This window comes from Sciurus carolinensis, chromosome 5 (assembly GCF_902686445.1).
Source record: "Sciurus carolinensis chromosome 5, mSciCar1.2, whole genome shotgun sequence".
In the NCBI taxonomy this organism is placed as follows: domain Eukaryota; kingdom Metazoa; phylum Chordata; class Mammalia; order Rodentia; family Sciuridae; genus Sciurus; species Sciurus carolinensis.
In genome coordinates this window covers 128,426,996-128,440,577 of record NC_062217.1, presented here as the reverse complement: position 1 = coordinate 128,440,577, position 13,582 = coordinate 128,426,996, and the positions used below count along the sequence as shown (strand labels likewise).

General features: G+C 48.1%; 1 pseudogene; it reads left to right on the top strand.

Moving 5' to 3' along the window:
• Positions 1–488: 488 nt before the first annotated feature.
• LOC124984767 (actin, cytoplasmic 2-like) lies at positions 489–1,615 on the top strand (annotated as a pseudogene).
• Positions 1,616–13,582: the final 11,967 nt, after the last annotated feature.

Below are 13,582 nucleotides of genomic sequence, written 5' to 3'. Positions count from 1 at the left end.
CCAGATTGTGGAATCAACCTAGATGCCCCTCAATTGATGATTGGATAAAGAAACTGTGATGTATATATATATACACAATGGAATATTACTCAGTCATAAAGAATAATAAAATTATGGCATTTGCAGGCAAATGGATGAAATTGGAGAATATCATGCTAAGTGAGATAAGTCAGTCTCAAAAAACCAAAGGACGAATGATCTCAAGATAAGCAGATGATGACCCATAATGGGGGGTGGCAGGGAGGGTAGAATGGAGGAAGGAGGGACTGTATAGAGGGAAAAGAAGGGTGGGAGGGGGAGGAAAAAAATAACAGAATGAATCAAACACCATTACCCTATGCAAATGTATGATTACACAAATGGTATGCCTCTACTTCATGTACAGAGAAACAAGTTGCACCCCATTTATGTACAATAAGAAAAGAATGATCTCGCTCGCTGCCGCCTGCTTCCGCGTCCTCCTGTGGCTCCGCCAACAACCTCCACCGATGGCGATGGAAGAGGAAATTGCCACCTGCTCGTCATTGACGATGGCTTGGGCATGTGCAAAGCTGGCTTTGCGGGCGACGACACCCCCGGGGCTGTGTTCCCCTCCATCGTCGGGTGCCCCTGCTACCAGCCGTGATGGTGGGCATGGACCAGAAGGACTCCTACATGGGCAATGAGGCCCAGAGCAAGCGGGGCATCCTGACCCTGAAGTATCCCCATTGAACACGGTGTCAGCAAGTGGGATGACATGGAGAAGATCTGGCACCACTCCTTCTATAACGAGCTGCGCGTGGCCCCGGAGGAGCACCCGGTGCTGCTGACTGAGGCTCCCCTGAACCCCAAGGTCAACTGAGAGAAGATGACTCAGATCATGTTCGAGACCTTCAACACACTGGCCATGTACGTGGCCATGCAGGCCGTGCTGTCCCTATTTGCCTCCGAGTGCACCACTGGCATTGTCATGGACTCTGGTGATGGGGTCACCCACACAGCGTCCATCCATGAGGGCTACGCCCTTCCCCACACCATCGTGCGTCTGGACCTGGCTGGCCGGGACCTGACAGACTACCTCATGAAGATCCTGACAGAGCGCGGCCACAACTTCACCACCACAGCCGAGCGGGAGATTGTGTGTGACATCAAGGAGAAGCTGTGTTATGTCGCCCTGGACTTCGAGCAGGAGATGGCCATGGCCACATCCTCTTTCTCCCTGGAGAAGAGCCATGAGCTGCCTGACGGGCAGGTGATCACCATCGGCAACGAGCGGTTCCAGTGTCCAGAGGCGCTCTTCCAGCCCTTTCCTGGGTATGGAATCCTCTGGCATCCACGAGACCACCTTCAACTCCATCATAAGTGTGACGTTGACATCTGCAAGGACCTCTATGCCAACACTGTGCTGTCCGGTGGCACCACCATGTACCAGGCATCTCTGACAGGATGCAGAAGGAGATCACAGCCCTGCCCCCAGCACCATGAAGATCAAGATCATTGGTCCCCCTGAGCTCAGGTACTCTGTGTGGATCGGCGGCTCCACCCTGGCCTCCCTGTCCTCCTTCAGCAGATGTGGATCAGCAAGCAGGAGTATGACGAGTCAGGCCCCTCCATCGCCCACCGCAAATGCTTTTAGATGGACTGAGCAGGTGCCAGGCACCTGCTGCATGAGCTGATTCTGAAGTATAAATTTGCCCTGGCAAATGTATATACCTCATGCTAGCCTCATGAAACTGGAATAAGCCTTTGAAAAGATATTTGTCCTTGAAGCTTGTATCTGATGTCAGCATTGGATCGTAGAGTTTGTTGCTGACTTTGACCTTATATTCAAGTTAACTGTTCCCTTGGTATATGTTTGATGCCCTGTGCATATCTTTGACTTAAGCCCTTAGTTCATGTGGCTCACTCACCTGGTGCCTGAGATGAGAGCTTGCATACAGGAAAGTCTGTGGCTTAGTGAATCTGAGACCACAGGAGTGCTTGTGCAGGGTATTCACATGTCAGTTGACAGACTGTTCCAGGATTGCTCAGGTTGGCAAGAGTTCCTGGACCAGTTGTCACTTCTCCCTGTTCTAACAGGGTGGGACAGTTCGAGCCTTAGGACCCAGTTTCCGTTCTTACCAATGTTTTCCCGCCTGACCACCACTGGTTATTACTTGCCTTGAGTTGGAAACGGTTTGCATTTACACCTGTAAATTTATTCATTTTAATTTATGTAAGGTTTTTTGTACTCAATTCTTTATGAGATGACAAATTTTTGGTTTTCTACTGTTATGTGAGAACATTAAGCCCCAGCAACACTTCATTGAGTAAGGAAAAATAAAGTGCCGCAGTACATGGAAAAAAAAAAGAATAATACATACTCCATGTTTCAATAAATATGTCAAAATATACAGCCATTTATAACTAATGAAGAATAAATAAAATAATAAAATATAACAAAAAATCAATAGAAAGATAGACAAAGTTCATTACACATTTATAACTGTTATTAGGATCCTTCTATTGGTGGCAGACCTACAGTTATCCCTTGGATTAATCAAACAAAAACTTTTCACCTAAAGGATATAACAACAAATGAAGACACATTAGAAAAATCAATAGTATTCTTTTAAGCAGAGAAAATGTGACTTTTGGATTCCCAAATTAGGGAAACTACTTCAGTGTTATTACCCACAGTGAAGAGCCAGACTTAGAAGAAAAAAAAAGCACTACCATTTTCCTTTGTTCTTCTTTCTTTGGTATCTTTAAAGTCATAGTAATAAATGAGAAGACCATTTTTAAAAAGTGTGCTGCTTTTCAAAACTAGACTAGGGGTTGAGATAGAATTTTGTTTTGTTTTGGTGCCTAAGATCAAATCCGGAGCCTTTCACATGCTAAATATGTACACTTCCCAGAATGAAATAGAAAAATCCTTAAATCTTTCTGATTCCTTCTAGTGAATTCCCATCAAAATCATTCAGAAATTCCATCTCATAGAATTTATCATTTTATTCTTAGTTGTAAATCATAGATGTATTGGTCCAGGATTTTAGTTTATTTTACTTTTTTGGTAATGGGGGAGTTGAACCCAGGGGGTTTTACCACTGAACTACACCCCCAGACTTATTTTGTTTTTTATCATGAGACAGGGTCTGGCCAAGTTGCTTAGAGCCTTGCTACGTTTCTGGGGCTGGCCTCAAACTTGCAATCCTCCTGCCTCAGCCTCCTACATTACTGGGATTACACATGTGCACCATCACTCCTAATATCAGCCTAGATTTTAAACTGATTTTTCAATTTTTTTAAAAAAATTTTTTTACAGGCTGCATTTTGATTCATTGTACACAAACGAGGAGCAACTTTTTGTTTCTATGGTTATACATGATGTAGATACACCATTCGTGTAATCATGCATGTACATAGGGTAATGATGTCTGTCTCATTTCACTATCTTTCCTTCCCCTGCTTCCTCCCCCTTCCCATTTCCCTCTCCACAATCCAAAGTTCCTCCACTCTACTCTTTCAATATTTTTACAGGTATTTTAATAGTTTCTTTGTGGAGAGATAAATAATTTTTAATGAACATTAAAATGAAGTTTTTGTTATAGCAAAAAGAAGGAAAAAAAAAAGAAAAGAAATAAGGAAATACAGAAACAAAACCACTCAAAGCCTATTCTCTGCCTCTCTTCAACTCAGGAACCAGGGTTCCCTTTTGACACTCAGAGACCTGGGGACATAGTTTCGAGTGTTGGGCCACTGAAGTCTGGCTCCTTCATTATAAATCACAAAGACACAAATTCTTCCAGAGGTAGCAGATTCTCCTGTCATGTAAAGTGACACATAGATCAAAGCCTAGGTTCCTTATCTGCAAAGTGGGATAATAGCTACTGCCCTTTATTATATCACAAAGAGACTGGGAAGACTAATGGAGGTAAGAAAGGGGGGTTACTGCTGACTTCTTAGAAGGGAATGCAATGGTAGATGAAGTGAGGATGGGGACATCAGTGATAATTATAGCTAAGACCTGACACCAAACCTGGTAAGGATGTGAACCTCATTCTTTGCCTTCATCCCAGCAGTTGATCTGCTGGTAGATCTGGTAACTGAATGGTTAATATTATTGTGGTGGTCATTTCCCCCTACTTTTAATTATTTATTTTTTAAATCAACAGAAATTGTGTATTTTCATGGAGTACAATGTGACATTTTGAAACACACACACACACACACACACACACACACACACACACGGTAAAATGGTTTAATAAAACTAATATATGTATTTTCTAGCTTGCTTATTATGTATTTGTGCGGAGAAAACTAGCATTTATTCTGTTTCAAGTATACATTGCTTACTTTCAGGTATAGTTACAGTTGCCATGTTACACAATAGCTCTCTTGAACTTATTGCTAACTGAAAATTTGTATCCTTTCATCATTCTTGCCCCATCTGTGCCCTGCTTCTGTTTTGAACATTGACTCAACAGTGATGTACTGAGAATAGTCACAAGAGGGCGCTAGATCACTTAATGAGTCACCTGGCTTCTCAAGAGCAGAAGCAGGGAAGATTAGTGTCAGAGTCCTGAACTGGGACCAGGCTGGGGAAAGATAAAATCCAGGACACGATAATTTTGATCCTGAGTCAACATTTAGGTAAATAAATGTCCTCTTTGGCTTTTAATCACTCCACTTATTTAGTCTGTATGTTTAAGCACTTGTTTTATTTCCTTTAAGTCATTTAGGATTGTTCAGATTAGAATACTTAAGAAACCTGAAGCCTCTGGTTTGTTCTGAAAGCTGTCTGTCATAGACACAGTTACAACTTCAAAAGAGGCTGTCCTCTTCCCTGGGAGGCTTTTCAATGTATTTAGAAACAAATGAATGGCCCAAATTGTTTTTAGAACACAGAAGTTTCCACTTGTGTTTAGCTTTGGTTCTTATACAATGGCACTCAGTTCCCAGCCTGGGACACACCCACAGTGGGTAAAGATGCACCGGGGCTGTTTGCAGGTGCTTCTCTGTACTCCTTCCATTGCCCAGGGCATCCAGGGAGTGGGAAGACAAGGAGTGGCCATGGTGACAGGGTCAGAGACCCCCTGCAGGATGGAGGAGCTCTGCTGTGCCTGGAGTCTCCACAACCTGGCTGTCCTTGGGGCCCTCTGGGTGCAGGATCAAGGTTAGAGCAGAGCAGAGGCAATGTGTCACCCTGCCTCCATCCTCATCCCAGCTGAGGGGCCTGTGGGATGCAGAACAGCAAAGTGGGGAGAGGGACCCACAATCCCACCTCCACACATCTCCTGCAGAGCAGGCTGCGTGCGCGCAATGGGAGTCTGGGTGTGGGGTCAGAAGCTCTGTCTGAACCTGTCCACCTTTTCAGGGCATAGTAATCACAGCCAAAATCTGTGTCATGTTTTCCTTTTCATCCTTGTAAGTAACGCTGTGAGGGAGGCAGCACAGTCCCTGTTTGTATTCCAGTTCTGCAAATGAGGGAGCGGGACAAATGCAAAATGCCTAAGGTTCCTTTGACGTTTGAGGATCTAGGCAGACCCTCTTCCTAAGCTGGTAAGACCAGTCACCGTGTTCTCTGAACATGGAAGAGAAGATTGTGGACAGAGTGGAAGTGGCTGGACAGAGCTGGGCAAATGCCTGATGTCATCTCTTCCCAGGGGAGGGCAGCATTCTCTTTCAACACCCACCAGGCAGGCCATTTAGGGAGGTGGTGAGGGGCGGGGATTGTGGGAACTGATTTTGACAGTGAACCTCTCTCACGAATCCCAGCTCCACCAAGGTTTTGGACAATGTGGAAGTTGCTAAAAGCTTCAATCAGCAAAGGTAGGGGCTATGGAGAAAGCTGAAGATGGTATCTGAGGGGACTTCCAGCATCATCTCAAAGGATACTGAGGTGACAAAGGTGATGATGGAGGGGACACAGGGCTGTGGATTTTGCCACCAAGGGATAGAAAACCAGTAGCCTTTTGCTAACTGCTCTGACACTGGCATTGCACAGGGACCCAGGCTGTTGGAGTCATCTAGGAAGGCCCCAGAGGGCCTGCTGGTTTGCGGAAGTTCAGTTTTGCAAGTGAGGAAATCCATTCTGGAGGTTTCATACCCCACTGGGGAGAGAGTCCTACCCTCTGCTGTTCTTTATATAACAGGGATTTTATTTTGAAATTCCAAATCTTGGACTTGAGTTAAGGAAACTCCTTAACTTTCTTTGCACATGCTGAGGCACAAAGACAGCAAGGTGTGGCCATTTAAAAAGCTAATAAATAAAGCAACCTCAGTGCTGCAGTCACCTGGAGCCTCCCACAGCGCTCCTAAGGCCAACTCCCCCAGCGCAGGACTGGAAAAGAGCCAGGACTTTTCATGCCTGGGACTGATATGTCAGAGTGATTGCAGAGCCCAAAGGACAAGGCTGGAGTCACCAAGAGATGACAAAAGGGAAGCTCAGACAAGTTCACCTTCTGGAAATACTACCTGCAGCTCTTTTACATACTGCTCTTTGGATACCAAATACTCAGGTGGGGCTGGAGATGTAGCTCAGTTGGTACAGTGCTTGCCCCAAAAGTTCAAGGCCCTGGGTTCAATCCTCAGTACTGAAAAAACAAAACAAAACAAAACAAAACAAAAAAACACACAAATACTCAGGAAATCTTACCAAATTCCATTTCCCCCTTTGACTTTGACCTTAATACCTCTAATAGATATATACATCTATTAAACCCAATGAAGGTATTCTGAATCAACCAGTTGAAGCTTCAGCCTCTGCCCAGCTTGGCCTTGCCTGGCCCTCTCCTCCCCTGCATCCTAAGGTCTCCAAGGGCAAGGGCAAGACTGACCCTAATTCAGGCAGAGACAGCCCTACATTTAAGGAGGATAATTTGGGTCTCCTCCACAGGAAGAGCTGAAAGGAACCTGAGAATTCCAATTAGGCTTAAACTAATGAGCTGGAAACTTTGGGGAAATCACTGTGGGCAATGAGGGGAGAGTGTGATCATCTTTGTTTTAATTAGCAGTGGAAAGACTTGTGGTCCAGTAGGTAGCTGGAGGAAGGATAGTGTCCAGAGGGAGCAAAGCTTGTGAGAACATCAATAGGGGAATTCCTCTGGTAGCTGGGGATGGGAGCTGCTGAACAAACCTGGACCCCTTTAAATGAGGAGGAAGAAAGACCCTATGGGGGGAAAGGAGAGCTTGAATGAAGCCTAGGGTATCCCTTTCCCAGGTGCCCACCTCACAGATGGAATCTGATACTAAATAAAAGGAGAGTGATCCTTTGAGGGACATTATTGTCCACTGGGCCCTGAACAAGGGCTGGGAGGTCTCCACCATCATCTCTGCCCACTCTCCTGAGCCTCTAAGGAAAGGGGAGAAAAATCACCTGCTGCTGTCAGAGGCTTCAGACCATCGTCCAGCCTTCCAGATGGCCCTACCCTTCAGCCTCATGCGAGGCGTTGGGAATCCTAGGAAGCAAGGAGAAAACCAAACTAAGGGTTCTTGCGCTTAAGTATCCTAGGGCGGGGACCTCGGCACAGTCAAAGCCCGATTTGGGGGCACTCAGCCCGTGGGATGGAGTTGACAGTTGACCGCTCTTCCTGTCCACAATGGGGGCTCCTTTGGGAAGAACTGGCCCTGGAGCCTAGTTCCTCTTCATGGGTTCTCCACGACGCTCGGCGGGATTATGTGTGCGGAATTTTTGGAGAGAGGTGATGGGTCCTGAGCCTGGGCTGGAGGCGCTCTCGCCTGTGCGCTGGGGTGGTCTGCCTAGGGCCTGCCTACCCCGCCTCAGGCCAAGCCGAGCCAGCGCGCTGAGCCTCCTCCCCTCTGGCGTTAACTGGCCTGAGCCAGGCGACTGTGGGGAGCGCTGGGGGCAAGCTGAAGAGGATCGGGCCGCCAGAACCAGGAGAAGGAACCTAAGAAGGCATTTAGAAAGAAGAGCTAGTGGACACCAGGAAGTTCAGCGTCTTGGAAAGGAGACTCGGGGTCCCGGGAGTATGAATTAGCGGGAGGTGGCATCCTGGCAGGCGCAGGGGCGGCGACTGGGAGCTCAGAGCAGCCAGGGAGGTAGGGTGGCGCGGGGGCGCTGGGCGGAGCGGGCGGATTCTGTATTATTAATGAGGTGTCACCTAAGCCAAGAGCAGCTCTTCAGCGGTGCGGCGCCCAGGGCAGCCGTGTCTGCGCGCCAAGCCCGGGCGGGACCGAGGGCGGCGCAGACTCAGGGCGCTGGCTTCCCATGGCGACCCTGGGCTTTGGGCGCTTTGGCCCGCGCAGCCCCGGCTGAGCGAGGCGAAGGCTGGGGAGAGGCAGCGGTCCCCACGCCCCATCCCCTCTCCCTGCGCTGGCACCGCGGCTGGCTCTATGTTATTCCCCGCGCGCGCGCGGCGCACCCTGCACCTTGGCCCTCGCGTGTCCCAGCTCCTCTCCTGGAGCTCGGCGGCTGCGGCAGCACCAATGATAGCAACATGGCTGTTGAGGGGTGTTCGGGGTGGTGCTGGCGACGGAAGGAGCTCCCCCAACCCTTGGAGCCAGTTGGTGGCTGTGATGAGTGGTAACTTGGGGGCAGCAGCAGCAGCGGCGGAGGCAGCGGTCTTGGAATGAGTAGCACTATGCACGCGAACCTAGATGCCTTCTCCTCTTCCTCCTCCTTTTTTTTTTTTTTTTTTTTTTTTTTTTTTTAAATTGTTTCTTTTCAGGTATACATGGCAGTAGTATCTACTTTGACATAATTATAAGCGCATGGAATATATCTTGTTCTAATTCAGCCTCCAGTACTCTCCTTCCCCTTCCCTTCCCACACCCACTGCTCCCCTCCCTTTATTGATCTTCTTGCCATTTACGCATAGTTTTTTAAAATATTGATTTCTTGTGGATGTACAGGATAGTGAGATTCACTGTGGAGTATTCATATATGTACATAGGAAAGTTAGGAAGATTCCTCCCACTGTCTTTTCCTTTATCAATCCCTCCCCCCTTCCCTTCTTTCCCTTTTGTCTACTCCACTGAACTTCTACCCCTTGCACCCACTTCTTCCTCCTCCTCATCTTCTTCTTCATACTCCTTGTCCTCCTGATCCTAGGTCCACCAACCCAAGATAGATAGACTCACCATCCCGGTGACCATGAGGTGCCCTGCGACAGCTGGGGCCAAAGCATGCGGTGGGCTTTCCTGGCCTCCTCTGTGGCTACTTTCTTTCTTTTCTTCCTCCAATGAGGGCCTCTTCATCTTGCTCTAGCGTATGCTCAAGTACCTGTGGACCATTTGCTGCCTCTGCGAGGACAAGATGAAGATAAGCGTCCCCAAATGCACATCCTTTGTGCCAGCTCTGAAGCTTCTCCACGTGCCTTGCAACCCACCTCCTCGCTCCTCAGGGCGCACGGCCGCCCTCCAAACCTGCCTGCTTTCCCCTCGCCCTTGTCGGTTCCCTCCACTGTCCCGGAGACCTCGGATCGGGGCCGCGGACCACAAACAGGAGATGAAATGCTGTCCTCAACCGCTGCGCTCTGGGACTTGGACGCTTCATCCTGCCCCTTGTTTCTTATAAGTCTGTTGGCACCAGCAGTTTGAGGGGGTAGGGGTATGCGACTTTCTGGGTTCAGTAGTGCTGGGTGAGAGAGCCATCCCGGCAGCACGCAAGAAGTGGGAGAGTTGGATGCGTGTTCTGCCGATTTCACCTACCGCGGGCGCTGCTCCCGGTGGGCGGTGACCAGGGAGCAGAGCTGCACTTCAGGATCCTGTTGAGATCAGTTCCTGGGGCCCTAAAGAAGGGAAGGTGTCTAGGCAAGGGGGAAACTTTTTTGTAACTAGGGAATCCGGGAGAGGAACGTGATCAGACAAAGCTGGGTACCTGGAGGGGGCAGAGAAGGTTGGGAAGATGCATTCCACAACTGGGGGCAACCCAGAGGGCTGGCACTTTAGGAATGTGGCGAGGTTGCAGATCTGATGTTACCTTGCGCTCCAGTCTTTAGATTTTCTTGTAGAACATACCCTCACCAAGTTCTTGGGCTGCCTCTGAACTCTTGCCCCCAGACCATGCACTGGGGTTCCCAGAAATGCCCTCAGCAGACCAGAGCTGGAGCTCTAGTGCCACTTACCTGTGAGAGTCCAGAGGCTGTGGTTTTTCATGGTGCCCCTTCTCATGTCTGGAGGTTGGCTTATGCCATCCCTGGTACAGGCACCCTCCCATCAGGGCATGTGGTAGTTAGGATGACCACCGGGCCTTTGGCCAATCTGTTGTGACTCTGTCCCTGGAGGTGACCCATGATAACAGACAGTGTTTGCTAGAAATTTGCAGAATAGAGAGGAACTGGGCTGGGGAGCGGGGGTGGGGGGACAGAGCTGGTTTTTTTTTTTTTTTTTTTTTTGAGTAATTGTTATTCTAGATGACTTTGCAACACTCACATTTTTGGAGGGAGGGGACCTCTAGGAGGAACTGTGCAGAATGGACACACATCTTGGACTGTAAATGGTCACACCTTTCCTAGTAAAGTTAATCCAAGAACTCCTCAAACTTCACATGGCAGCAACTCCTAGCAGCCTCCTGGCCCTTATGAACAGGGTGAGAAGGCTGCTTATATTAAACAAGGGTGATCCCAAATGCTCTCTCTGGTCATTAGTTATACATCACATTGGATGCTGCTGGTGGAGCTCAGCTGTGTTTTGTGGCAGTACATTAGTGTTTTGGAAAGTGCTGGCAGCCTGGATGAGGCCACAACTTTGAAGAAGTCCTTTAACCTCTCTGCCTCTCTTTCCTTGTGTGTAGAATAAGAGGGTTGATATCTGGAGCTCTGCTGTCCTTTCCCACTCTGTGATTCCACACAGGAAAGGGGAAGGAGCGGGGCACTATGGGTATAGTCTGTTCCCGCCTGTGTTTTGCAGTTCCCCAGCAATCCTTTGGGAATTCAGCCGGGGACCACTTCTGTGTCTTTAGGCCCTTCCTCTGTTCATCTAGCTTGCAATCTACTTCTGTTTAAATGTCTGGGGAAGCTGAGTCCCCCTTCCTCATGGAGCTGCAGTTTGCTCCAGCGCCTGTGTGTGGCCATTCAGTCTCACTGCTGTTCTCAGTTTGAGCTGTTGCCCTTGTAGGAGCCTGGGTTGATCAAGGAAGGTCTGCGCGTAATGAATTATTGAGGTGTTATCTCCATGGCTGTGTCTGAGAAAACAACACATTTTCTCCGTCAGGCTCGTGACTAATATAAATATCAGACCCCATTATGGCTTGGTAATTACCCAGAGTCTGGCCTGGTGCGTTCAATCAGAGCTGCAGCTTCAGTGCTTCAAAACTCTTGGTTCCAGATTGGCCCCATGTGCCTGGTCTTGTCCTCACCTAGGGATTGCTGCACCGGATGACCTTCAGATACTCCCCTTTGATCAGCTCACTTGCGGGTGGCCTTGGAGAAGTTCTTGGGTCCTAGTCATGGGAAGCTCTGGCTGACCTGCCCGTGTGCAGGGAGCTTGTGCTTCTCATTCCTGGCTCTCTCTGTGGAAATGCACCCTTAAGGACGTCACAGACCGCAGGCACGCAGACCCAAGTTCAATGGTGGATCTCACATCATGAGCAGGGCATCTCTGGCTGGCGATGGAGTCAAGCCTGATTTCCCTCCATAAAGGAGCATCATGGTACTTACTTTGTAGGGTTCTTATGAGGAGTGGCAGTAATGGGCACACAGCACCCGGAAAATGCTGCCACTTGAGAGGTCTCTAGTAAAGGGGGGCTACAACTTCACCAAGTGTTGAGCATATTTTCTCTTTGATTTATTGAACTGTGAACCTCAAAGGACACAAACTGTAACAAATGGGATTTTGAGTCAAAAGAAGCCTGACATCTACTGTTGTGCATCAAGCAACCCATTCAAGTCAAACTGAGACTTGGGTTGGTGGGTCTTGGGTGTTACAAGGTGGGATGACTGACTGAAGGCTCTGTGGATGAAGGCCTGGCAGGATAGTTAATGTGTTGATGTTGGGGATGTTGGTGGGTTGACATTGAGGATATGGTGGTCCTGGAGTGCTAGGGCTGGCAAGGGGAGCACCATGGTATTCAGTGGGTGGATGAGGCTCTCCAGCATGGTACCTTTGAGAAGGGACAAATTCCATCCCTTTTATCACAAGTCCAGAGCTTCCAGACATGTCCCCCCAGTGGTGTAACTGTCTCCTGTTCAGGATGCTTTCTACCCAGATGAGGTTTTCCTTGACAGCACTTTGCACTGTGTTTCCCAAAGAGCATTTTGTGGAGCACTTGCCCTTGAAGTTTCTTGGGAAAAAACCCTGCAGTCAGGGCACAGCTGAGCTCCCCACTGGATGATCACATCACAGGCTTGGGCATGTCCTGCTGGTAGAGAAGTTAGTTGAGGTGTCCTCATTTTGAAGGGCCTTGCCCAGGTGTCAGGTCTGCTGTGCAGGTCCCAAGGTTCAGCTTTGGGAAAGGACTTCCATGCTTCATGCCCCAGTTTTCTCATCTCCAAATTGGGGATTGCAATAGAACTCAACTCCATGGAGGTAGAGAGTGGCTTCTGTGGATGGGGGCCTGGAAGTCCATAGGTCAATGGAGCAATAACAGGGGATGGTGTAAAAGTTCAGGGGCACATGGGGTTATAAAACATGGTGATGGGAGGCATCGTGGAGGCTCTGGGTCTTACTTCCTCTCCAGTGTTGGGAGTCTCCCGATTCTACCTTTGGAGGGCACTGGGGTATTCATGATCTCCTGAAGTCACCATTCCACTGGGGACAAACCCACCTTAGAATGAACTTGGAACGATCTGTCTCCTTTCTTTGCTTCTGGTCTGTCTCTGGGACACACCAAACAAATCTTGGTAGATGATGGATTTCAAACTCTGAATTTAGGCCAGGAATTGCCAGACTGGCACTGTTGAGATCTTGGTGATAGAGTTCTGATGCAGGATGCTCTTGACTTGTATTACTCCCATGCAGGACACATTTCCTCTCTGATAGTTCCTTGATTTCCCTCTTTCCCTAAGATGGTAAGGTTTCTTCTGGCTTCAAAGTTTGGAAAAGGGCCTCTTCTGATGGTAGATTGTTGAAGGTAACCCTCTATTTTAATCAGCTTTTTGCTGCTGCGGCGAAAAGACCTGACAAGAACAATTTTAGAAGAAAAGTTTACGTGGGGGCTCAGCATTTCGGGGTCTCAGTCCATAGACAGCCAGCTCCATTCCTCTGTTATGAGGTGCAACTTAAGAACAGACCGATCACCACCGAGAAGTTCAAATTTGAGAGTATTTATTAAGCTGGCCGGCTGACTGTCTCACACAATGCTCCAAAATGGTTATTGGGAGAAAAACCCTAACCATAGGTTTGCAGGGGTTTTTATACCATAAATCAGTACATCAATCATAAGTGTCTGTTGCTATGATTCAAAATTACAGACTAACATCATGGGATCTGAAATCATTAGCAGAGGGGGAAGTGGGTCAAAATGATCTTACTTAGGTACAAACTAAAGAATGGTTACTAATATCTAGACAATCACTGTCGACATCACCGTTAACATGGTACATTGTTTAGGAAACTAGGATCAAAAAGAGAACACTTTTTCATTTACAAAAATTGCCATGTCATCATTTTGTATTGCCCAACAAGTCATGCTAAGCAACTGTTGATGGGTACAAAGGAG